General features: G+C 44.4%; 1 protein-coding gene across 2 annotated transcripts in view; it reads left to right on the forward strand.

The window, feature by feature from the left end:
• The window catches only part of ak3 (adenylate kinase 3), a 53,260-nt gene that overhangs the window by 1,404 nt on the left and 24,846 nt on the right, over nt 1-27,010 (forward strand). The window contains exon 2 of one of the 2 annotated variants that reach the window (XM_046369502.1): nt 8,172-8,266. The exons of the other annotated variant lie outside the window; for it this stretch is intronic. The gene's annotated coding sequence lies outside the window, so the exon portion shown is untranslated. The remainder of the gene's footprint in view (nt 1-8,171; nt 8,267-27,010) is intronic. 2 annotated transcript variants of the gene reach the window in all.

Here is a 27,010-nt window from a genome sequence, read left to right on the forward strand (position 1 = left end):
CAATAATAGTGTTTAACAGGATTTTTTGAATGACTGCCTCATCTCAGTACCCCACACATACAATTATCTGTAAGGTCCCTCAGTCGAGCATTAAACACAGATTCAACCACAAAGACCAGGGAAGTTTTCCAATGCCTTGCAAAGAAGGGCACCTATTGGTAGATGCGTAGGAGAAAAAATGCTGACATGGTATGGTTGCATCATGTTATGGGTATGCTTGTCACTAGGGTGGTATTTATGACAAAAAGAAACGGAATAGAGCTAATCACAGGCAAAATCCTGAAGGAAAAACTGGTTCAGTCTGCTTTCCAACAGACACTGGAAGACAAATTAACCTTTCAGCAGGACAATAACCTAAAACACAAGGCCAAATGACCAGGATAAAGGTAAGACCAGGAAGTAGATTGTGTCGAAGTAACAATGTTTATTACAGCAACAGGAGCAAAGGTACAGTACGGCAGGCAGGCTCAGGGCCAGGTCAGGCAGAGGTCGGTAATCCAGAGACTGGGCAAAGGTACAGGACTGCAGGCAGGGTCAGGGGCAGGCAGAGGGATCAGGTGGGCGGGCTCAGGGTCAAAACCAGGAGGACGAGAAAAGAGAGACTTGGGGAAAACAGGAGCTGATACAAAAACTGCTGGTTGACTTGATAAACAAGACGACCTGGCTACAGACAAACAGAGAACACCAGTATAAATACACAGGGGATAATGGGGAAGATGGGCGTACTTGGAGGGGGGTGGAGACAATCACAAAGACATGTGAAACAGATGAGGTTGTGACACAAATATACACTGGAGTTGCTTACCAAGACGTCATTGAATGTTACTGAGTGGCCTAGTTACAGTTGTGACTTAAATCAGCTTGAAAATCTAGGGCAGAACCTGAAAATATTTGTCTAGAAATGATCAACAACCAATTTGACAGAGATTGAATCATTTTGGAATGAATAATGGGCAAATGTTGCACAATTCAGGTGTGGAAAGCTCTTAGAGACTTACCCAGAAAGACTCACTGTCATGGTTCCACCAGAGACATTAACGACACTCAGTTGTGTCCTATATACGCATGATGATTTCCCTGTTAAAAGAGGTGTGTTTTCTGTTGTCCTTGGCAGAAGCGTCAACTGTTTACCATGTGTGGCGGTTGTTTCCTGAGTGAGTTTTTGAGACTTAGTGTTTGTTTTTCAAGTGTACTGTGATCCTGCGGTGACTGTTTCTCAGTAAAGTATTATGTTTATCCTTAACCATTGATTCCTTGCCTGGTCTCTTCTCTGCACCTGGGTCCCTCCTCACAACTTCCAGACAAATTAAACAACTTCTTTGAGCGCTTTGAAGACAATATAGTGCTACTGACGCGGCCCGCTACCAAAGACTGAGATGACGTGAGTAAAACATTTAAACGTGTTAACCCTCGCAAGGCTGCCGGCCCAGACAGCATCCCTAGCCGCGTTCTCAGAGCATGCGCTGACAGGCTGGTGTGTTTACGGACATATTCAATCAATCCCTATCCTAGTCTGCTGTCCCCCCATGCTTCAAGATGGTCACCATTGTTCCCATTCCCAAGAAAGCCAAGGTAACTGAACTAAATGACTAGTGCCCCATGGCACTCACATCCGTCATCATGAAGTGCTTTGAGAGACTAGTCAAGGATCATATCACGTCCACCCTACCTGTCACCCTAGACCCACTTTAACTTACTTACAATAGGTCCACAGACGATGCCATCGCACTGCCCTATGACATCTGGACAAGAGGAATACCTATGTAAGAATGTTGTTCATTGACTACAGCTCAGCATTCAACACCATAGTACCCTCAGCTCCTCATCCAATAGGGCGGCACACAATTGTCCCAGTGTTGCAAGTAAGAATTTGTTCTTAGCGGACTTGCCTAGTTAAATAAAATACACATTTAAGCTTGAGTCCCTGGGTCTTGACCCTGCCCTGTGCAACTGGGTCCTGGACTTCCTGGCGTGCCGCCCCCCAGGTGGTGAAGATAGTTAACAACATCTCCACTCCGCTGATCCTCAACACTGGGACCCCACAAGGGTGCGTTCTCAGTCCCCTCCTGTACTCCCTGTTCACCCATGACAGCAAAGGGAGCACCCCCCCTCCAGACACATCGATGGGACAGCAGTGGAGAAGGTGGAAAGTAGAAATAAAATAAAAAATATTTTAATTTCCTCGGAATACATACCACCGACCAACTGAAATTGACTTCGTATATCCAAGTTGAGGGGTGTTTGACAAAAAATATGAGCAAGGATACAGTGATGAGCTATTCACGGTTACAGAATGTCTGCCACGCATACCCCCGGTCTACACATTAAAAGATTATGATGGGGAACTTATAGAGGGATCTTTTTATGAGAAGGAATTACAGAAGGTACAGTTGGGTAAAGACAAAGTGTTTCACGTGGAGGAGATTCTAGATCAAAAGAGAAAGGGTCAAAAATGGGTGCTGGTCCGCTGGAAAAACTGTCCCCAAAAGTTCAACGGTTGGGTATTAGAGCAGGATGTGGTGGAGGCATTGGGGGTTAATTTAAACCACCATGCATGATAAAATACATCATCATTCGTGTGTACACCAGAGTGCATAATGGAACACAGCGGCTTCTACCTGACTCTCCCCAGTAATACGTCCGCACATATATATCGTAATAATCAGAGTTCGAATTATACAACCAATTTTCCAAAGCCTATAGAGTTATCAGAGGCCTGTGAAGTAGGTCTCAGCGAGATTACATACCCCCATAACTGGTATAATATCAAAGATAAGGACCGTGATTTTTATTGCAAAAAGTTATCGGAACCTGCAAAACTTATTAAGGTTAAAAAAGGGTTCTATAGAACCGTCGACAGGCTCGTCTCCGAGTTGAATGAACGCCTATCGCAGAACAATATGGAAATATTCCTGATGTACAACCCTATACATAAACGTGTACAAATCTCAGGAGATGCTGCCGGGGGGATAAAGACCGACGGTAATTTAGCATACATGTTGGACTAGTAACCGGAAGGTTTGCGAGTTCAAACCCCCAAGCTGACAAGGTACAAATCTGTCGTTCTGCCCCTGAACAGGCAGTTAACCCACTGTTCCCAGGCAGTCATTGAAAATAAGAATGTGTTCTTAACTGACTTGCCTGGTTAAATAAAGGTAAAATAAAAAAAATATATAAAAAAAAAATATATATATATATATATATATATATATATATATATATATATATACATATGCAGGATTTTACAACATATTTGTGTATACCGACATCATATCCTATCAAAGGGTCAGAGACAGCTGTGCCACTCCTGAGAACGGTACATATAGACGGAAAGGATGGGGACATAGTCACTGTCACCTACGACAAGTCACACTACGTACCTGTAAGCAAGAAATATATTGAAAACATTCTTGTTGAGCTTAAAATGGATCAGAACGAAAACATTGAATTTACTTATGGTAAAACGATTGTAAAAATCCACTTTGGACCCACCAAAACCTCTCTACATATATAATATTAGTATATCTAAATTAAAAAGGGTTATGGAACACCGACATCTCGACCCTAACCGCTATGTCTCATACTATGTTGATCGTATGGTTCGGGGATAGGAGGTATATTTCGTAACCTCTTTAGGATGGTTTTACCGTTTATGAAGAGAGGCCTCAGCATAGCCAAACCGCAGTGAGATTGTAGCCAATGCTATGACCAGAAGGGCGTCACCAGATGTCGAGCGTCAAGAAGGCTCGGGGTTGATGATGTTGTCTCGAAGACCAAAAAAGAGACCTCCGGGTATAAGGCGCAGACTTGCGCCTAAAAAACGGAGGTTATCGGTGAAAAGAAACTGTTAGAAAAAGACTGGGTAAAGTGAGGAGGTCTGGACCAAAAACGGTAAAAGGAATACTCTGAAGTATTTTCTAAAAGAACAAGCACCATGGCTCTTTTACACCGCATGTCCTCTGAAGCTATAAAGACAGAGCTCAGGACTTTAGTTTAAAAGTGTTGGGGGCCACGCTTTTTATTAAAAAAGTGTCTGTATCTCCGGCAGTTCGTCTGGGTCACTCACAGGCTTTGATGAAAGGAAATGCCCTTTACCCTCTCCAAAGAATTACCATGAAAACCTTTAGCATACCTGTGGACAGCAGAATCTGCAGTCAAGAAAACCTATTTTAGGCCCTTTACCGCGATACGTGGTTATAGGTTTGGTTGATCACGCCTCCAATACGGGCAGCTTAAATAAAAACCCATTTAATTTTCAACACTTCAATGCAGAGTATGTAGCTCTGTGTCAGGACGAACGTCAGGTCCCTGCTAAGGCTTTCCAAACACAATTTAATAACAACATATATGTGTGAGAATTTTACAATCTATTCCTGGCTACCGGGAGGCATCTAAAAGATCTCTCTTTACCTATTGACAGAAATTATTTTGCAGAGGGTTACACAATGTATGCTTTCAATTTATCCCCTGATGATGACACCTCAGGAAATCTTTCGGTGGTGTCCCAAGGTAACCTCAGGCTGGAAATGCGTTTCCGTACACCTTTAGCCTGTACCGTTAGCATGATTGTTTATGCATGCTCTGATTCAATCTTGGAGGTGAATAGCCGAAGACAGGTTTTAGTAGATTTATTATTAGGGATCGTTGAGCAAAGACATGAATACCCAAGAGTTGGAAGGGCTCATGAGCCGACTGATTGGAAAACAATTTTGTGGAGTGTTGGCTTGTGATGAATTACCTATGGAGAAATGGATGGTGCGGCCTGCCATGTTTATTGTCAATACCCATCCTAAACACATGCCTGGTGAACATTGACTAGCTGTGACATTAGAAGAGGAAGGAGGAAGAAAAATCTCAACTTTTTTTGATTCCTATGGCTTTACCCCCCGGTTTTTCACATTTCCCCAAATCTATTAAATAATTTTTAACCAAAAACTGCTCAAAGATATACTACAACATCAAACAAGTGCAAGATAACCTTTCCACTACATGCGGTCAACACTGTGTATTCTACCTATGCCAAAGAGCCCGGGGAGTTTCTTTTGAAGATGTTATGTCTCTTTATCAGGATGATTTAAGAAGTAATGATAAAACGTTGTAGCTTGTTTTGTTAGAAAATATCAAAAGTGTTCAAATGTATATCCTTTAAAAGAACGTGTAATCAAGGCGTATGCTCACGCCAAATGTTTCAAGAATGCCACAAATGTTAAATTGCTTATTTTTTCAAATAAAATGTATTGAATTTAATAATAGTCATTCAAAAGTCATTCAAAAGTCTAACCACCCAGAGAGATCGGGATTAGGGAAAGGTCCGGAGGCGTTCAGGGGGGTAAATGGGTTATCATTCATTTCATATGGATGCGGGGGTTTTGGGGCATCTTTAGGGGTGCTGTATCTCGTTGAAGGTTTGTGTTTTAAAGAGTGAATCTGTTGACGAAGCTTATAGTTGGGTACACCCGAGAGGGGAATGTTGAGGATGGTCAGGGCCTTAAGAAACTGAAGCCACCCTGGGGGTCTTCTGTCATCAGCAACCTTGTGGGCCGATGTGGTACTTTTAAGCAAGTCAAGCATATGTGAACCCTTGACAACAGAACCCTGAAGGATAAACTCTCCTTTGTCGTTCCAAGTAGCTGCCCCATTTGAGTCTTTTATCTTGTTCATAATGTAGCTAACATTTTTCCTGTTTCGTGCCGGAACATGGGTTAACAAGTCACGCATAACTTTATCTTCAACAGGCATTTGATCTTCAGACGGTAAGCTCACAGGTACAGGCATTACAGGGGCTTGGCTCTCGCTAGGCTCGTCATCTTTTAAAGGGTCCTGTAGGGAAATAGTTAAATGGCCTGTCTCTCTCTCCCCTTGTTTCACCAAGGACAAATACCTTTGCAAGAGGTTTGTGTATTTTTGGACCTTATCATAGGGGTTCAATCATTTTTGATTCAAAATATCCTTCATGGCCGTATCCAAATCATTTCCCGCTGTTTGTCTGATATTTTCAGGACCCTGCACTTGTTTTTTAAGTCTGTCCAACTCTTGTTGTGGCACCAGATAAAAAATTTTGGCCATCACCCTATGTGTTCAACCCCCACGTCTGGCAGCAATAAGGCTGGTGATGAAGGGCACGGCTATACTTAGTAAAGGTAGAATAAAACCGCCAGACTGTTGTATGCTATGTCGTTTCTTTTGAAGACTGACCCTTTTATTGGCAAAGAGTTTGATCGCGGTCTTTTGTCTCTTTAATTTTTTTCAATTGTGTCAGGGTGAGTGGAATGCGTCCTTTGAGAAGATTCAAAGCAATCTCACATAGGGATAATATGAGATCTGAAGAACAGTGACCCAAGATGGCCTTCCGTTCATTATATGTAGCCCCAACTAGGCTTCTCAAGAGGGGCAGGTTTCTTTTTAAACGCAGAGACATAGCGGTTACTTTTTAGGAATGTACACAGCCGGCCACTCCCACGGGAACAGACCTGTTCGTAGCCTCAGGTGTTCTGGAGTATTTGCTTTTAAATCCACGATTAAATAAGAAAATGGCGCTTGGGTAGCGTCCTCGTAGCTCTCCATGAAGTAGGATTTTCTTCCCGGGTACATCTGCTGAGCTAGAGTGTTAATTTGTAGTTTGTCTCTAGGATTTTTGAACAAAACCATGTAATTGGCGTTCAAACTGATGGTGCGGTTATTTTTACCTTGGTGAAACACATTCTGCACCAAGTAAAGCACGGACAGGTTTCTATGATGAGTATATTGGGTAAACGCTCGGGCAATTTCGGGATGTTCGCTACCTGCAAATAGCATATCGTCCAAAACCAGCAGATTGTTTTTATGAGGAGGTAAAAGTTCATCATCATACAGGGATTCAGGTATTCCTCAACAAACTAAATTTTTATTGTCTTCAACAATTCATCATACAGAGGTTGATAACAAGAATAACACTACACAACATTATCAGGCTTTTGAGATAACACATGTTCAGAATTCTCTAAAATACTTTTTACAAAACAAGTTTTACCACTATTAGAAGGCCCTGCAATTAAGGCCGAAAATGGTAGTTGCAACCGGGGGTCAAAACCTTCTACACCAGTCATTATATCTTAAGCTTTAAGACACACTGTAGCTTGTAGCATAAGTCAGTAGCCAAAGGGCAATGTGGTCCCGTCAGGCAAAAGCAGTCTCTTGTCATAGACTACCCTGAATATTTTAGTAAGTGGGGCATTCCTCAGATGGAAGCCCTTTTTATCCCTAACAATCTTTTTGTAGGAGCTCAAAATTTCCAAGTCACTATTCCTGTCATTTAGGAACCCCTCGACCAAGCGTGTGATTGATTACACACGGGGCATTTTCATAGTTTTGAGTCACGCCTTTGGCTTTCAACACCACGTGATTCTTTCTAGTCCTAAAAGCATAGCTTTTGGGACCACAGGAGGACCATTCTGTGATATGGTCACCGTCTGAGAGTTCACTCGTTAAGCCACCCAGATTGTTGCTGAGTGGGGGGGCTCCAATCCCCCTGTTTGCTTACATAGACCACAGGGTCTGTGTCGTGGTAAAGAACCCGCCTCTGAAGCTGCTCCATGAGCTTGTACAGTTCAAGTCGGCCATAGGCCGTGGTAAATGCTGCAAGAAACACATTTACATTACCCGGGGGTAGAACCCACTTCTTGTTACGTCGCCATTGCACCAGGGCAATGTCTTGACTCAAGAATGAAAAATGTGAAATTTCGTATTGGTCCGAAAAAACAAATTCCAAAAATTCTTCGGGGTTTTTAATAATCGACGTTGTTAGCATATTACATCTCTGCGATAATTTGCCCAAAAGCGAATTTAAGTACAATTTCGACACATTTCGTTTGGTTTTGTTGACCTCTATTCTGTCTGGGTCAAGAAGAATGCCTTGTCTGTCGTGATAGTCTTGAATGTACTTGTCTTTGCTCTCTTGGTCTGTGACCGATGCAGGATAGCCTGAAGCCATTTGCTTGCATCTCAAGAAGGTCTTGATGTATTCTTTAAAAACAGTGTCTGATTTCTTGGAAAAGTTCCACACTTCAAAGATTTTGGCCACACGATACCCCATCTCTAAAGCCTTAGAGAATTCAACTGTGACCCACACCCCTGTCAGGGCTCTTTCTTGATCGGAGTGATCACATGGGGTTTGTTGTTTGTTTTCACTGCAGGTGCGACCATGGGGAAAGAAAAGTTTTCCTTGAGGGCCCCTGTAAGGCAACACTGGTATAAACAAACCCCTAGGAGGGTAGACATTTGCTTTGAGGTAAGTCAAAATCACGATGAATAATTTCCGGATGCCCCATAGGATAGCATGAGGAACTCATTACATGAGGATAAAGGGATGTAAAATCTACATATCCTATTGTCTCGTCGGGTTGCGCTACATACCGCAATGTCAAAGCATTGGTACGGCCGCTATACAAGGCCTTTCGGGGTTCCAGGGGTTCTGGGGTGTCATAGCTGGAAAGGAAGGCTTGAACATGAGGATCAGACTTTTTGAGGGCGGTCCATTCATGCTCCCACAACCTCCACTTTTAGGCCGTAAGTAGCCTGTAAAGAATTCAATTTCTCTTGAAACTCTTGGTACATTTTCCCAAAATACTTTTGGGTTAGGACACACATGGTCTGGTGGCACAAAGCAAGATTTACAACCATGGAAGAAACAACCGTTGTACTCATACACGGTCTCAACCCCGTCAATCTGGGTGTAGCCATCTACATGGTAAGAGCCAAACGCCTTCTTCCCCCGATTCAAAGCATGTTGAATAAAAATGTCTTTATCCTGGGCCATATACTCCAACCATTGAATGGACCCACTAGAGTATGACTTGAATTGGCGTCGGTAGTTGTCAGGCGAGGGGATAGCTATAGAGGATGTAGGCAGATAGTGTGTACGATAGGTTTTCATGCATGCCGATGCAATAGTTGTACAACTCCAGGGGTCAATGCCTGCATCTTTGATGACCTCTTCTCTGAATCTGAGGCATCCTTCACGAAGTATAACCACATCATTGTCACAGTATGATTCCATCTCTTTATGGAAATCAAAGGTGCCATGTCTTACTGTCTCGTACCACGTCATGAATCTCTCACGCTCTTTGGGAGACATTTGATCACACCCGTACATTTCGGGGCTGAGATATGATCCGACATAATGTAGATTCTCCTCAGATGTGAAGAAGTGGGGGAACCAGCCTTTCACAGAGTTTTCAAAATCCAAGGCCTCTGGCATTTGAGCCAATCGCATGGGTAAGAAGCTTAAACTGTCAATGTATCTCTGGTTGAAGGCTGGGTCTACAAAACACAAGATTTTACTACCTTGAGCTATGACCCTGGGTGCCACGCCTTGCTGTATCAATGGGTTCAGAAGAAGGTAAGAGTCGTAGGCTCTAGCATTGTGGGCTATAAACGTGAAGTTTCTGTATTGTTGAATTTATTCCGGTACACAACCCAGACACGTCTATCAATACCATCTCCCTCCAGATTTATTAGACAATTTTCCAATTCCCCAAAAACATCATGTGGCATTTCAGACTCTACGGACATGGGCGTTAATGGTTGGTGTATCGCTGTTGGGGTGGCAGGGGCCGAAAATGTCTGACACTCGTTCATCCGATTAATTAAGGTTAAGAGGGCTTCGGGAATCTGTAATAACAGGTTTCCATCGGGCGTCCCTGACTCGTTCATACGATTAATCATTTCTAGGAAAAACTATGGGAAAATACATTTTCCCATAGTTAAGGGGTGAGATACAGTTTTTAAATTCCTTTTATTGAATTCCAAAATATTTCGTACAACCTTTAAGACATGTTAGAATTCATTAACAAATTTTAAACATGCATCACGAGTGTTTTATGTAAAAAACCTTGGAGGCCTGCAGTTATACATTATTGCAAACTTTAATGTCACAATTATGTGTGGAGTCAGGCGCAGAGAGCAAAGATGTGGGAAAAACAACACGCTTTAATGTCCCGAAACACAACATGTACAAAGTGAAAACACAAATGAACAGAAATATAACCGGACAGCGTGTAACCCAAAATACAACAAAATACACTCAACCAACAAAACAGACGAACAAGCCCGCACGAAACAGAAGCGGGCTAAACAGACTATATATACCCTATCCTAACAACCAAACTAGAAACAGGTGCTACCAATTAGACAAAACTAAACGAACACAGAACAACGGATCGGCGATAGCTAGTAGACTGGCGACGACGACCGCCGAGCGCCACCCGAACAAGAAGGGGAGTCACCTTCGGTAATATTCGTGACAGTACCCCCCTCCTGACGCGCAGCTCCCGCAGCGCACCGACGTCGGCCTCGGGGACGACCCGGAGGCCGAGGCGCTGGGCGATCCGGGCGGAGGCGATGAAATTCACTCAACATGGATGGGTCTAGAATATCCCTAGCCGGAACCCAGCACCTCTCCTCCGGACCGTACCCCTCCCAGTCGACGAGGTACTGCAAGCCTCTCACCCGGCGTCTCGAGTCCAGAATAGCTCGTATCTTGTACGCCGGGGACCCCTCGATGTCCAGAGGGGGTGGAGGAACCTCCGGTACCTCATTCTCCTGCATGGGACCAGCTACCACCGGCCTGAGAAGAGACACATGAAATGAGGGGTTAATACGATAATACGAAGGAAGTGATAATCGATAACAAACCTCATTTATTCTCCTCAGGACTTTAAATGGCCCTATACACTGCGGACCCAGCTTCCGGCAGGGCAAGTGGAGAGGCAGGTTACGGGTCGAGAGCCAGACCCTGTCCCCAGGTGCAAACACGGGGGCCTCACTGCGGTGACGGTCAGCGCTCTTCTTCTGCCTTATACTAGTTTGGTGTAATGACTCCTGGACTGCCCTCCAGGTCTCCTTAGAGCGCTGTACCCACTCCTCCACCACAGGAGCCTCAGTCTGGCTCTGATGCCACGGTGCCAAGACCGGCTGGTACCCCAACACGCACTCAAATGGTGACATGTTGGTAGAAGAGTGGCTTAGTGAATTCTGGGCTATTTCTGCCCAGGGTATATATCTCGCCCACTCGCCTGGCCGGTCCTGGCAATACGACCGCAGAAACCTACCCACCTCCTGGTTAACTCTCTCCACCTGACCATTACTCTCCGGGTGATACCCTGAGGTAAGGCTGACCGAGACCCCCAGACGTTCCATAAATGCTCTCCAAACACGGGAGATAAATTGGGGGCCCCGATCAGAAACTATATCCTCGGGCACCCCGTAGTGCTGGAAGACATGGGTGAAAAGAGCTTCCGCAGTCTGTAGGGCCGTAGGGAGACCGGGCAATGGGATAAGACGGCAGGACTTAGAGAACCGATCCACAACGACCAGGATAGTAGTGTTACCCTGAGATGGGGGAAGGTCAGTAAGAAAATCCACCGAAAGATGGGTCCACGGCCGTTGTGGAACGGGAATAGGTTGTAATTTACCTCTTGGCAGGTGTCTAGGAGCCTTACTCTGGGCGCACACCGAACAGGAGGAAACATAGAATCGCACATCCCTCCTCAAAGTGGGCCACCAGTACTTCCTCTCAAGACCTCTCATGGTCCTATAAACACCTGGGTGACCCGACGAGGGTAGACAATGAGCCCATCGAATCAATTGATCACGAACAGCCAGCGGCACGTACCTACGACCCTCCGGACACTGTGGAGGCGTAGGTTCCCCCCCTTAGTGCCTGCTCGATGTCCGCGTCCACATCCCATACTACCGGTGCCACCAGCTTAGCTGCCGGAATGATGGGAGTAGGATCGATGGACCTGTCCTCAGTGTCATAGAGTCTTGACAGCGCGTCAGCCTTAGTGTTGAGGGAACCTGGTCTATATGAGACAGTGAAATGAAATCTGGTGAAAAACATGGCCCACCTTGCCTGACGAAGATTCATTCTCCTAGCTGATCGGATATACGCCAGGTTACGATGGTCAGTCCAGATAAGGAAAGGGTGCTTAGCCCCCTCAAGCCAGTGTCTCCACACCTTCAGGGCCTTAACCATAGCCAAAAACCCCCTATCCCCCACATCATAATTCCGCTCCGCTGGCCCGAGTTTCTTAGAAAAAAAGGCACAGGGGCGGAGCTTCGGTGGCACACCCGAACGCTGTGAGAGCACAGCTCCAACCCCAGCCTCGGATGCGTCCACCTCTACTATAAACGCCAAAGAAGGGTCCGGATGTGCCAACACCGGCGCCTTAGTAAACATCGCCTTCAACTTATGAAAAGCTCCGTTCGCCTCTGCTGACCACTGTAAACGCACCGGTCCCCCCCTTCAGCAGTGAGGTAATAGGGGCAGCTATCTGACCAAAACCCCGGATAAACCTCCGGTAGTAATTGGCAAATCCCAAGAACCGCTGCACCTCCTTTACCGTGGTCGGAGTCGGCCAATTACGCACGGCCTTAACGTGATCACCCTCCATTACCAAACCAGAGCTAGAAATACGATAACCCAGGAAGGAAACTGATTGTTTGAAAAACTCACATTTCTCCGCCTTCACATACAGGTCATGCTCCAGCAGTCGTCTAAGAACTTTACGCACAAGAGATACATGCGCAGTGCGTGTAGCGGAGTAGATCAAAATATCGTCAATATAAACCACTACACCCTGTCCGTGCAGGTCTCTGAGTATTTCATCCACGAAGGATTGAAATATAGCTGGAGCATTCTTTAAACCGTATGGCATGACGCGATACTCATAATGGCCCGACGTAGTGCTAAATGCAGTTTTCCACTCATCTCCCTTCCGAATACGCACCAAATTATAAGCACTCCTGAGATCCAGTTTAGTGAAGAACTGCGCTCCGTGAAATGATTCCACTACCGTAGCAATGAGAGGTAGTGGGTAACTAAAACCCACTGTGATGGAATTTAGACCTCTATAATCAATACACGGACGCAAACCACCATCGAGTTTCTTTTTTGTGAAGAAAAAAGAAGAGACAGGTGACATGGAGGGCCGAATGTACCCCTGTCCCAGAGCCTCGGTGATATAATTTTCCATAGTCACCTTCTCCTCCTGAGACAAAGGATACACATGACTCCTGGGAAGTGCAGCGTTAACCTGGAGATTTATCACGCAATCCCCCTGCCTATGGGGTGGTAATTGGGTCGCTTTCTTTTTACTGAAAACGATAGCCAAATCATCATACTCAGCTGGAATGCGCACGGTGGAAACCTGGTCTGGACTCTCCACCGTTGTAGCACCGATGGAAACCCCTACACACCTGCCTGAACACTCATCAGACCACCCCTGTAGAGTTCCCTGTTTCCACGAAATCGTAGGATTATGAATAGCCAACCAGGGAATCCCCAGAACAACTGGAAACGCAGGTGAATCGATAAGGAACAAACTAATTCGCTCCTTGTGATTCCCCTGCGTAATCATCTCCAACGAAATTGTGGCTTTCTTCACCAGCCCTGACCCTAATGGTCGACTATCTAAAGAGTGCACGGGAAAAGGGGGTTTACTTTAACTAACGGAATCCTCAACCTCTGAGCGAGTCCGCGATCTATAAAGTTTCCAGCTGCGCCTGAATCTACCAGTGCCTTATGCTGCTGGAGAGAAGGAGAATAATTTAGGAAACAAATTAATAGAAACATGTGACCAACAGGAAACTCTGGGAGAGTGTGGTGCTTACTCACCTGGGGTGACCGATGAGTATTCTGCCTGCCCTCATGATTCCCAGATGAATTCCTCCAGCACCGACCAGACGTGTGCCCTCTCCGGCCACAACTGGTACAGGAGGAGCTTCCTCCTCCGATCTCCCTTGATGCGGTACCTCCTAACTCCATCGGAATAGGGGCAGGAGGATCAGGAGGTAGAACTGACAAGACCCTTTCAGAACGTCCACGAGCAGCTAGCAGATGGTCCAACCGGATCGACAGGTCTATCAGTCCATCCAGGCCAAGTGTAGTATCCCGACAGGCCAGCTCCCTACGGACGTCCTCTCTCAGGCTACACCTGTAATGGTCTATCAGGGCCCTGTCATTCCACCCTGCTCCCGCAGCCAAGGTCCGGAACTCCAGCGCGAAGTCCTGCGCGCTCCTCTTCCCCTGTCTCAGATGGAACAATCTCTCACCTGCCGCACGACCCTCTGGAGGGTGATCGAACACGGCCCTGAAACGGCGGATGAACTCTGAGTAGTTGTCTCTTGCCGAGTCGGGCCCGTTCCAGACCGCATTAGCCCACTCCAGGGCTCTACCAGACAGGCAGGTGATGAGGACCCCTACTCTCTCCTCCTCTGAGGGGGCCGGTCGAACGGTGGACAGGTAGAGGTCTAATTGCAGCAGGAATCCCTGGCACCCTGTCGCTGTTCCATCGTATTTCCTCGGAGGCGTCATGAGCAGAGCGCTGGAACCGGATCCAGATGGGGCAGATGGTAGAGTTGCTGGTGGGAGGGTCGGTGGAGTAGTAGGGAAACCATTCCTTTCTCAACGATCCATCCTCTCCATCATCCGTTCCATCGCTGATCCTAGGCGGTGGAGGATGGATGTGTGATGTTGGACTCTCTCCTCCATAGTGGGAAGAGGAGTGGTCGCTGCTCCTGCTGACTCCATATCGTGGTGCGGGCTTCTGTCACAATTATGAGTGAAGAGGTGTGGAGTTAGGCGCAGAGAGCAAAGATGTGGGAAAAACAACACGCTTTAATGTCCCGAAACACAACATGTACAAAGTGAAAACACAAATGAACAGAAATATAACCGGACAGCGTGTAACCCAAAATACAACAAAATACACTCAACCAACAAAACAGACGAACAAGCCCGCATGAAACAGAAGCGGGCTAAACAGACTATATATACCCTATCCTAACAACCAAACTAGAAACAGGTGCTACCAATTAGACAAAACTAAACGAACACAGAACAACGGATCGGCGATAGCTAGTAGACCGGCGATGACGACCGCCGAGCGCCACCCGAACAAGAAGGGGAGTCACCTTCGGTAATATTCGTGACAAATAACCCGTAATGTTCATAACATACAATTGTAGGAAAGACTATAAAATAATGTTTTTTCAGACATTACATTTGTCTGCGACAGACCCTGGCGTGAGAGAAAAGACCGCTTCCCCTTTCGTTAAACGGTGAGATACATTTTCAAAACCAATGATTTAATTCTGAATATTTAGTACCTACATTTTAACACACGTTATAATTCAACATTTTCTACTATTTCTTACAGATAAAGGGTCCGGTTAGCCCTGACCATTATCCGTTTCCAATTCACCATCGCAAAGTCGTTTGCCCGCTCCATCTAAGCTCCGGACGTTTTCACTCCAGGGAAAGATCCGCCTTTGGCCTTGTGGGTCCTGGGTATGTCTCAACGATAACCTCGGCCATCGCCGTAATTGTTCACGATTACGAAAAGACTGTCCAGCTTATTCATCAGTGTTCGGAAAATATGGTAATCGCGCCATTTAAAACTGAACATTATTTGAAAAAAAAGTACATCCTTGCATGCTTTGGAAATACATATGAACTGACAGTTTTCATCGCATTTGCACTATCATATTGTTCACATGCTAAAATTGTCACTCTGGAGTCCGGGGTATACGCCATTGAAGCGACTCTTAGGGCCATCAGATCATTTTGTCCGCAGACCTGTTCTTCCAACGCATATGCGGGTAGATTTGAAGCACTCAGGGCCTGTTCAATTTGACACAGCGCAAGTCTTATTTTAAGCCATTCTCTCATCCTTAGCGCTGGAGAAAAACTCTCGGGTTCTGCCCGATAAATGGGTTTGGGCCCGCTGTCTGTGAATATCTTAACCGTAGATTCCTCAGGTTGGAATATGTAAGACATATGTCCCTCACTCGTACCCCAAAATCCTTAAAAACATTCTGGAGCCTCACGCAAAACAGCCTCCAGGCTTTTGTAATTGGGCTCATGACATGAGCTGCAGAGCACCCCGAGAATTGGCGTAGGAGACATGTTTTTTATGTTTAATATTCAGGCCTTTATTTTAAAAATCGCAGGCCTTGTTCTGGACATTTATAATGCGTATGCCACAGCCAATATCCTAGGACATTCCTGCTTCATCAGATAACAACCATAAGGGCAATAAAACTGGGGGTGGGGGACATGCACGTTCAAAAGTTCAAACACTCAACCCCCCCCAGTTCAACCAGGCCCCTAGACATCAATCACTATGACTACTTCAAAGGATGCAATATAGATATAAAATAACACACACCCTCTAACACGTGACCACAGGAACAGGATGGCCTAGCCGGAGGCCCATATTTGGACATGTACACGTCATCATGACACAGGGTCATAAATCAATGACTTTGACCCGTGCCGTCTACTTTATTCTCTCTAACAGCCATCATTAGCACAGAGGCTGCTGCCTACTTACAGACTTGATATCATTGGCCACTTTAGTAACGCCACTTATCTCGCGTTACTTATCTCATATGTGTATACTGTATCCTACACTATCTATTGAATCTTAGCCGCTCTGTCAGTGCTCATTCATATATTTTATATATTCTTATCCCATGCTTTTACTAGACTGTGTGTATTGTGGAGTTGTTAGATACTGCTGCACTGTCGGATCTAGAAGCATAAGCATTTCGCTACACTTGCAATAAGATCTGCTAACCATGTGTATGTGATCAATACAATTTGATTTGACCAAGTCACACTCACAGCTGTAATTGCTGCCAAAGGGAATTCTAACATGTATTGACTGAGGTTTGAATGCTTATCTAATCCAGATATATTCGTTTTTTAAATAAATATATATATATATATATATACACAGTGCCTTGCGAAAGTATTCGGCCCCCTTGAACTTTGCGACCTTTTGCCACATTTCAGGCTTCAAACATAAAGATATAAAACTGTATTTTTTTGTGAAGAATCAACAACAATTGGGACACAATCATGAAGTGGAACGACATTTATTGGATATTTCAAAACTGAAAAATTATTCAGCCCCCTTTAAGTTAATACTTTGTAGCGCCACCTTTTGCTGCGATTACAGCTGTAAGTCGCTTGGGGTATGTCTCTATCAGTTTTGCACATCGAGAGACTGAAATTGTTTCCCATTCCTCCTTGCAAAATAGCTCGAGCTCAGTGAGGTTGGATGGAGAGCATTTGTGAACAGCAGTTTTCAGTTCTTTCCACAGATTCTCGATTGGATTCAGGTCTGGACTTTGACTTGGCCATTCTAACACCTGGATATATTTATTTTTGAACCATTCCATTGTAGATTTAGCTTTATGTTTTGGATCATTGTCTTGTTGGAAGACAAATCTCCGTCCCAGTCTCAGGTCTTTTGCAGACTCCATCAGGTTTTCTTCCAGAATGGTCCTGTATTTGGCTCCATCCATCTTCCCATCAATTTTAACCATCTTCCCTGTCCCTGCTGAAGAAAAGCAGGCCCAAACCATGATGCTTCCACCACCATGTTTGACAGTGGGGATGGTGCATTCAGGGTGATGGGCTGTGTTGCTTTTACGCCAAACATAACATTTTGCATTTTTGCCAAAAAGTTCAATTTTGGTTTCATCTGACCAGAGCACCTTCTTCCACATGTTTGGTGTGTCTCCCAGGTGGCTTGTGGCAAACTTTAAACGACACTTTATGGATATCTTTAAGAAATGGCTTTCTTCTTGCCACTCTTCCATAAAGGCCAGATTTGTGCAATATACGACTGATTGTTGTCCTATGGACAGAGTGTCCCACCTCAGCTGTAGATCTCTGCAGTTCATCCAGAGTGATCATAGGCCTCTTTGCTGCATCTCTGATCAGTCTTCTCCTTGTATGAGCTGAAAGTTTAGAGGGAAGGCCAGGTCTTGGTAGATTTGCAGTGGTCTGATACTCCTTCCATTTCAATATTATCGCTTGCACAGTGCTCCTTGGGATGTTTAAAGCTTGTGAAATCTTTTTGTAAACAAATCCGGCTTTAAACTTCTTCACAACAGTATCTCAGACCTGCCTGGTGTGTTCCTTGTTCTTCATGATGCTCTCTGCGCTTTTAACAGACCTCTGAGACTATCACAGTGCAGGTGCATTTATACGGAGACTTGATTACACACAGGTGGATTGTATTTATCATCATTAGTCATTTAGGTCAACATTGGATCATTCAGAGATCCTCACTGAACTTCTGGAGAGAGTTTGCTGCACTGAAAGTAAAGGGGCTGAATAATTTTGCATGCCCAATCTTTCAGTTTTTGATTTGTTTAAAAAGTTTGAAATATCCAATAAATGTTGTTCCACTTCATGATTGTGTCCCATTTGTTGTTGATTCTTCACAAAAAAATACAGTTTTATATCTTTATGTTTGAATCCTGAAATGTGGCAAAAGGTCGCAAAGTTCAAGGGGGCCGAATACTTTCGCAAGGCACTGTATATAATTATTTTTTACATGTTAAACATTTTATTTCACATTTGAGTATTTTGTGTAAATCGTTGATAAATTACAATTAAATCAATTTTAATCCCACTTTGTAACATAACAATGTGGAAAAAGTCAAGGGGCGTGAATACTTTCTGAAGGCACTGTACATGGGTCTTTCTATAAATAATTGGGCCAATGTGTGACATTGGGATCAACATTTGAAAATGGTTTGAAACACAAGATTTTCATGCAGTTTCACGTGACAATAAAGTGGACGTTGTTTTACCTGACTAAATAGATTGTATGCATGCCGATTGTATTTTTCTGTAGCCTTTGGCCGACTCAGGCGCACACAAACCATGAATAGTGATAGCATTAATCTCACCGTTTGAATCTCCCTATTACTGTTTTTATGATGAGAAAGTGACCAAAAACCTTTTTTTTTTAAAGGAATGATTAAAAGAAGCCAACATTAAATATTGTCGTCATAATAACCGCACACGGTTTTACCGCAACAGAGTAGTGCAACACCCTTCAAACGAAAGTACAAATCTCTTACAAAAACGGATCAAAAATGAAATCACATTGTATGGGAGCAGGATAATTTATACATTGGCTACAATTACAAGAACCTTTCAAGCACCAGATTGAGGAAATGTCTGATTTTCAATGTACGCCTATTCCAGTACTTGTATTTCTGAGCTCCAAGTTCATGTAGGTTACTTGAAGCCCCTTGTATTGTTTAAAATTGCAGGTGTAACATGGACAACCAAAATGTACTTGTCATGTTATTTCATTACCAAATCATATTGCGAAGAAGCCCAATAGGTTATGTAATTTGTGAAAATATCCAGAATAATTCATAGGGGCAGCAGGGTAGCCTAGTGGTTAGAGCGTTGGACTAGTAACCAGAAGGTTGCAAGTTCAAACCCCGGAGCTGACAAGGTACAAATCTGTGACTCTACCTCTGAACAGGCAGTTAACCCACTGTTCCTAGGCCGTCATTGAAAATAAGAATTTGTTCTTAACTGACTTGCCTAGTTAAATAAAGGTAAAAAAAAAACAATAGGAATAGCATTGGGTGTTGCCTAGGAAGAAACTTAGAGAGGAACCAGGCTTTGAGGGGTGGCCAGTCCTCTTCTGGCTGTGCCAGGTGGAGATTATAACAGTACATGGCCAAGATGTTCAAACGTTCATAGATGACCAGCAGGGTCAAATAATAATAATCACAGTGGTTGTAGAGGGTGCAACAGGTCAACACCTCAGGAGTAAATGTCAATTGGCTTTTCATAGCCGAGCATTCAGAGTTAGAGACAGCAGGTGCGGTAGAGAGAGAGAGTTGAAAACAGCAGGTCCTGGACAAGGTAGGACGTCCGGTGAACAGGTCAGGGTTCCATAGCCGCAGGCAGAACAGTTGAAACTGGAGTAGCGGCACGACCAGGTGGACTGGGGACTGCAAGGAGTCATCAGGCCAGGTAGTCCTAAGGCATGGTACCGGGGGTCAGGTCCTCCGGGAGGGGAGAGAGAGAATTAGAGGGAGCATATTTAAATTCACACAGGACACCGGATAAGACAGGAGAAGTACTCCAGATATAACAGAGTCACTCTAGCCCCCCGACACAAACTATTGCAGCATAAATACTGGAGGTTGAGACAGGAGGGGTTAGGAGACACTTGTGTCACATGGCTAGGGGCCAGCCCTGTATGGATGCAAGGGCTGACCATCCATTATATCAAAATTATAGTTTAAACCATGTTTTGAGGCTATAATGTTTACATTTACTTTGTTCACAAACATTGCAGTAAAACAATCCTATATTTTGTGTTCTGACGGGGTACGACCAGGACTCTAAAGTTCGAGTCCATATGGTCCTAGATATTTTGCTGTGTGACCTGACATTTTATTTTGGGATCAGCAGTGCGACCAGAGAAAAACATCACCCAGATGATAATTATGGAAATAATGTTGTGAGATAATGTTATGTTGTGCTCCTGTGCAGTTGTGCCTAGAGAAAAAAAGTGAGCGCAGATTCGTTCAATTCAAAGACTACCTGTAAAGAATGCATCAGTGATTTGTATTACTTCCAACTTTCAGAATACTTAATGGTATGGGAATGCCTGTGTCTACCACTTTGTGTCGCCAGTTAGCGATGCCAAAACAGTCATTTCTAAAGGCTTTCCCAGAAAACTTTCCAAATTAAATGTTAACTGCAAAGTAGGCTTACCTGACAGAATAATATCAACCATCATGATGATTTCTATTAAACAGGTGGTCTTTTGTTTTGTAATCTCTGCTATTGCGCTTGCAGTACAGAAACACCGGCAACCAAACACCAGTCTATTGAGGTGTGCAAGCGAAAATATATATATTTTTTTCTCCCAGACCTCAAAAGTGGTCTCCCGATGTAGTTTTAGCATGGCTGTGGACTTAGAACAACAAATGTAGCTGTTTTTCTATTAGAAAAAGTGAGATTTTGAGTGTGAAAACCTGGAAAAACACTAGGGGAAATCAGGAACCTGGAAAAACTAAATAAATGTATTGGCTGGTATGATTTGTGAGTGGCTGGCAAATGGTTTCATCTACCTGCCACAGTGGCTGCTGGACCAACACGTTTGTTTTTAGGCCATGTTCGTAAACCATTGCACGGGTCGTTCCAAAACCAGACATTTGTTTACCCCTTGTTCAGTCATTTTACTTAATTAGTTCTCTATCTAAACATCTGTAGGCACAGAAAGAAAGGAAAAGGGATAGCTTCTTCAGAAGATGAATGATCATAGAAATGAATGACTTATTCCCTGCATGTCTTCACTCACACATTTGAGACAGTGTAGAATGTTCAATGTAATGCATCTCAATAGGTAGTGCTTTTACACAATGTAAAAACCACCTAATATTCCACAAATTACTTTCTAACTTTAATTACAGATTTTTGTATTAACATTTTAGCTTTTTATAATAAAACAAATGTATTTACAGGTTTAAATATGAGTTTCTAGAGCACAACCAGGCCCCCAAGTCATGAGCTCTGCTGATTGGCTACTGCGTAGCAACCTAGTGGTGCCACAAGCCCTGGTCTGCCCTCGCAATTCTACATTTTTGGGCTCTCAAATTAGTTTGTTATGATCAGGTTTGATTCCAACGACTAATTATTTAAAAGTTTGCTACAAATCTAGATATTGAATTAAATAGTGTTCTATTCTGACTACTACATTTGTCGTCACACAGGACCACGTGCTGACACAGACCAATCACAGGCCAGCAGGTTAGGAGGAGGCTCCCGATTGACTCTCTCAGGCAGGATGAAAACGACTACATCAACCATGATCCTTTGCTAGTTATGGCCACTTTCACCATGATCTTCAGCATATTTTTTTGTGCCACTCAGCCCCATTCGTCTTCAAAATCAAATACATAGGAATAGGTGGATGACATCCACTCTATCACTATCTACTGGTTCTAATATCTATGAGCACAACATGTGCTTCAATAGTACCTAGAATTTATATAGGCCCAATATGCTATATCTTAATCAATTTAAAAAAAAAATATCTTCTGGTGCTCCTAGATTTTATGTTGTGCTCCTAACTTTTTTAGGTTGGGAGCGCCAGTGCTACCAATTTTCATTTTATTTATTTAGAGCCCTGGGTACGGCAGTTGAACTAAGCTATTGAAGCATTTCTACGTTATAGTCTTCACGAATATTGGGTATATATCATACATTTACAAGTCCAAAAATGAATGTGGCATCTGACACTTTAATAGTGATGCAATCAGATTGTTTTGTATGTAAGCGCAAAATGCAACTAACAGAGCGAGAAAGAGGGGAAAAAAGAAAGTGTCACCCACAAGATGATGCAATGAAGTGTGAAATGAAAGTCCTGGAAAAAAGCTCTGAGTTCGCACACTCCTACTATTATGGTGTGGTGGTTGCTGATCAACCGACCGCTTGGGGAGAAAGATGCAGATCAACAGTTCAAAAAAGTTCAAAGTTTTTCTAATGACCCCTGGCCTAAACCCCTGGGATTTCCTGTCTAACTACTTGTTGTCAAGAGCAACTTCAACAAAACAACTATTACAGAGATAACAATAGACCAACACCTTGAAAATAAAATACTCCCCCCTACAGTAGCCAATAGTGCATTTCTGGTCGGACTATGATAAGAGAAACAGTTCAGTCCAGTTCCACAATCATCCTGGTATCTTACTTACAGTGAAGTTCAAGGTAGTTATGTAACTGCAACATGTTATCACACTGCTCCAGCTCTTACCATGGCTGATGTCCCATCAGATATGAGGACATCATAAACTGAAGAGTAGCCTATAGCGGACAACTGACTTCAAGGACTTCACTCCCACTCTCCCGAGCACCTTTACATTACACTGGAATGATAAGAAGGACATAAAAGGCAATAGAGTTTTATTTCAGAACACCCAAGTGAAAACAGGACGAAAATACTCAGTTTTATTGCCCGTGCCATTTTCCACAAATCTGTGATCTAGTTAGCAGTTAAATTGTACATTTTGTAAGTACACACAAGCACAGCAAGCCATGTGCCAAGTCCTCAAAGAAGGCCAATAGTTCACATAATGCAAGCCTGTATATCCAAAGCACCAATTTTCAGTGTGGAGTGTGCAGCCTCTCTGCTCTAGACTGAGATGAGATCCACCGTAGGCTATATTAGCATGCATATGGGTCATGCTGCACCGTCTATAGCCCGGCACAACCCCCTGCCCTGACTGTCAGGCAATTCCTTTCTGCTGTTGGACAAAGACCAATTAAGTGAAAGGCTGAGGGGGAAATGTATTCCGGCCTAAATAGGAAATTATCTGCTGAAGTTTTTCTAAACCTATTAGAAATAAATAGGTAACTGCCAAAATAAAGGAAACACTTGAGTAAATGAGGGATACAACATATATTGAAAGCAGATGCTTCCACACAGGTGTGGTTCCTGAGTTAATTAAGCATCCCATGCTAAGGATCAGGTTTTAAAAGGCCCAGTTGCCCATTATTATGGCTACCATGGCTAGAATAAGAGATTTCAGTGACTTACCATGGCTAGAAGATTTCAGTGACATTGAAAAAGGGGTCTCAAAGGAGCATAAGGGGGTTTAAAGTGTGTGTCTCAGTCACCAGAACCCAACCCAATTGAACACTTATTGGGAGATTCTGGAGCGGGGCCTGAGACAAGGTTTACCACCGCCATCAACAAAACACCCAATTATGGAATTTCTCATGGAAGAATAGTGTCGCATTCCTCCAATAGAGTTCCAGACACTTGTAGAGTCTATGCCAAGGCGCATTGAAGCTGTTCTGGCACGCCCTATTGAGACACTTAATGTTGGTGTTTCCAACATAGACTCTAGTTACCTGTAGTTTCTTTGAGTACAGTACATATCGTAATCAATTGGGGAGATTTAGTATTTTCTCGACTTGGTGAAGATACAGGATGTTTTTGTCCTTAGTGTACAGGTTATGTAAGATATATAACTCTGTTCTGGACAAGATAGGATTTGGTAGAATATGTTGTTAGTAGAGAATACACGGTAAAGATGACAGCTCTGAGCTGTGTGTGTTCCTGTGTCTCTTCTTTTGGCAGAACATATAAAGAGTTGGTCCCATGTTTCATGAGCTGAAATATAAGATGGAGTTTTGTCACACAGCTAAATGCCACAGATGCCTCTAGTTTTGAGAGAGCGGGCAATTTGCATGCTGACTGCAGGACTGTCCACCAGACCTATTGAATGTTAATTTCTCTACCATAAGCCGCCTCCAATGTCATTTTAGAGAATTATGCAGTACTTCACAACCGCAGACCACATGTAACTACACCAGCCCAGGACCTCCACATCAGGCTTCTTCACCTGCGGGATCGTCTGAGACAAGCCACCATTACAGCTGAGGAAAGAATTTGCACATCCGAAGAATTTGAGTACAAACTGTAAGAATCCATCTCAGGGAAGCCGATCTGCATGCTCATCATCCTCACCAGGGTCTTGACCTGACTGTAGTTTGGCGTCGTAACCGACTCCAGTGGGCAAATGGTCCCCTTCGATGGCAACTGGTATGCTGGAAAAGTGTGCTATTCACGGATTAATCCTGGTTTCAACTGTACAGGGCTGGGGGCAGATGGCAGACAGTGTGTATGGCATCGTGTGGGCGAGAGGTTTGCTGATGTCAATGTTATGAACAAAGTACCCCATGGTGGCGGTGGGCTTATGGTATAGACAGGCATAAGCTACGGACCACGAACACAATTTCATTTAATCTATGGCAATTTGAATGCACTGTAATGAGATCTGTAATGAGATCCTGAGGCCCATTGTCGTGCCATTGTTGCAAAGATCCGTACACAATTTCTGGAACCTAAAAATGTCCATGGCCTGCATACTCACCAGACTCACCTTCTTTCTTTTCTCTCCAAAACTCTTGAACGTGCCGTCCTTGGCCAGCTCTCCCGCTATCTCTCTCTGAATGACCTTCTTGATCCAAATCAGTCAGGTTTCAAGACTAGTCATTCAACTGAGACTGCTCTCCTCTGTATCACGGAGGCGCTCCGCACTGCTAAAGCTAACTCTCTCTCCTCTGCTCTCATCCTTCTAGATCTATCGGCTGCCTTCGATACTGTGAACCATCAGATCCTCCTCTCCACCCTCTCCGAGTTGGGCATCTCCGGCGCGGCTCACGCTTGGATTGCGTCCTACCTGACAGGTCGCTCCTACCAGGTGGCGTGGCGAGAATCTGTCTCCTCACCACGCGCTCTCACCACTGGTGTCCCCCAGGGCTCTGTTCTTGGCCCTCTCCTATTCTCGCTATACACCAAGTCACTTGGCTCTGTCATAACCTCACATGGTCTCTCTTATCATTGCTATGCAGACGACACACAATTAATCTTCTCCTTTCCCCCTTCTGATGACCAGGTGGCGAATCGCATCTCTGCATGTCTGGCAGACATATCAGTGTGGATGACGGATCACCACCTCAAGCTGAACCTCGGCAAGACGGAGCTGCTCTTCCTCCCGGGGAAGGACTGCCCGTTCCATGATCTCGCCATCACGGTCGACAACTCCATTGTGTCCTCCTCCCAGAGCGCCAAGAACCTTGGCGTGATCCTGGACAACACCCTGTCGTTCTCAACTAACATCAAGGCGGTGGCCCGTTCCTGTAGGTTCATGCTCTACAACATCCGCAGAGTACGACCCTGCCTCACACAGGAAGCGGCGCAGGTCCTAATCCAGGCACTTGTCATCTCCCGTCTGGATTACTGCAACTCGCTGTTGGCTGGGCTCCCTGCCTGTGCCATTAAACCCCTTCAACTCATCCAGAACGCCGCAGCCCGTCTGGTGTTCAACCTTCCCAAGTTCTCTCACGTCACCCCGCTCCTCCGTTCTCTCCACTGGCTTCCAGTTGAAGCTCGCATCCGCTACAAGACCATGGTGCTTGCCTACGGAGCTGTGAGGGGAACGGCACCTCAGTACCTCCAGGCTCTGATCAGGCCCTACACCCAAACAAGGGCACTGCGTTCATCCACCTCTGGCCTGCTCGCCTCCCTACCACTGAGGAAGTACAGCTCCCGCTCAGCCCAGTCAAAACTGTTCGCTGCCCTGGCCCCCCCAATGGTGGAACAAACTCCCTCACGACGCCAGGACAGCGGAGTCAATCACCACCTTCCGGAGACACCTGAAACCCCACCTCTTTAAGGAATACCTAGGATAGGTTAAGTAATCCCTCTCACCCCACCCCCCCTAAGTTTTAGATGCACTATTGTTAAGTGACTGTCCCACTGGCTGTCATAAGGTGAATGCACCAATTTGTAAGTCGCTCTGGATAAGAGCGTCTGCTAAATGACTTAAATGTAAATGTAAATGTAGACAAGTTACCCATGGAGCATGTTTGGGATGCTCTGGATCGACGTGTATGACCGAATAATATCCAGCAACTACAGTTATTGAAGAGGAGTGGGACAACCTTCCACAGGACACAATCAACAGCCTGATCAATTCTTTGTGAAGGAAGTGAGTCGCATTCCATGAGGAAAATGGTGTTCACACCAGATACCGACTGGTTTTCTGATCCATGCCCCTATCTTTTTTTTAAGGTATCTGTGACCATCAGATGAACGTCTATATTTTGCAAATGTATATAAAAAAACTGATAACATTGATGAAGCACCTTTGGCAGCGATTACAACCTAGAGTCTTCTTGGATATGACGTTACAAGCTTGCACACCTGTATTTGGGGAGTTTCTCCTATTCTTCTGTGCAGATGCTCTCAAGCTATTTCAGGTTGGATGGGGAGGGTCGCTGCACAGCTATTATCAGGTCTCTCCAGAGATGTTTGATTGGGTTCAAGTCCGGGCTCTGGCTGGGCCACTCAAGGACATTTATAGACTTGTCCTGAAGCCACTCATGTGTTGTCTTGACTGTGTGCTTAGGGTCGTTGTCCTGTTGGAAGGTGAACCTTCGCTCTGGATCAGTAAGCACCTACACAATTCTAAAATGTTGTCTTGTTTGGTGGCAGAACTCATTAAAATATTAACCATTGTGTAGAATTATACCCAAATATATTCAAATATATATTTCTACTTTTGTGTACCTATTTAGGATACGTCACCATGAAGAGAATGACATTCATTTCCATAATGC

Source organism: Oncorhynchus gorbuscha, linkage group LG11 (assembly GCF_021184085.1).
Source record: "Oncorhynchus gorbuscha isolate QuinsamMale2020 ecotype Even-year linkage group LG11, OgorEven_v1.0, whole genome shotgun sequence".
NCBI lineage: Eukaryota > Metazoa > Chordata > Actinopteri > Salmoniformes > Salmonidae > Oncorhynchus > Oncorhynchus gorbuscha.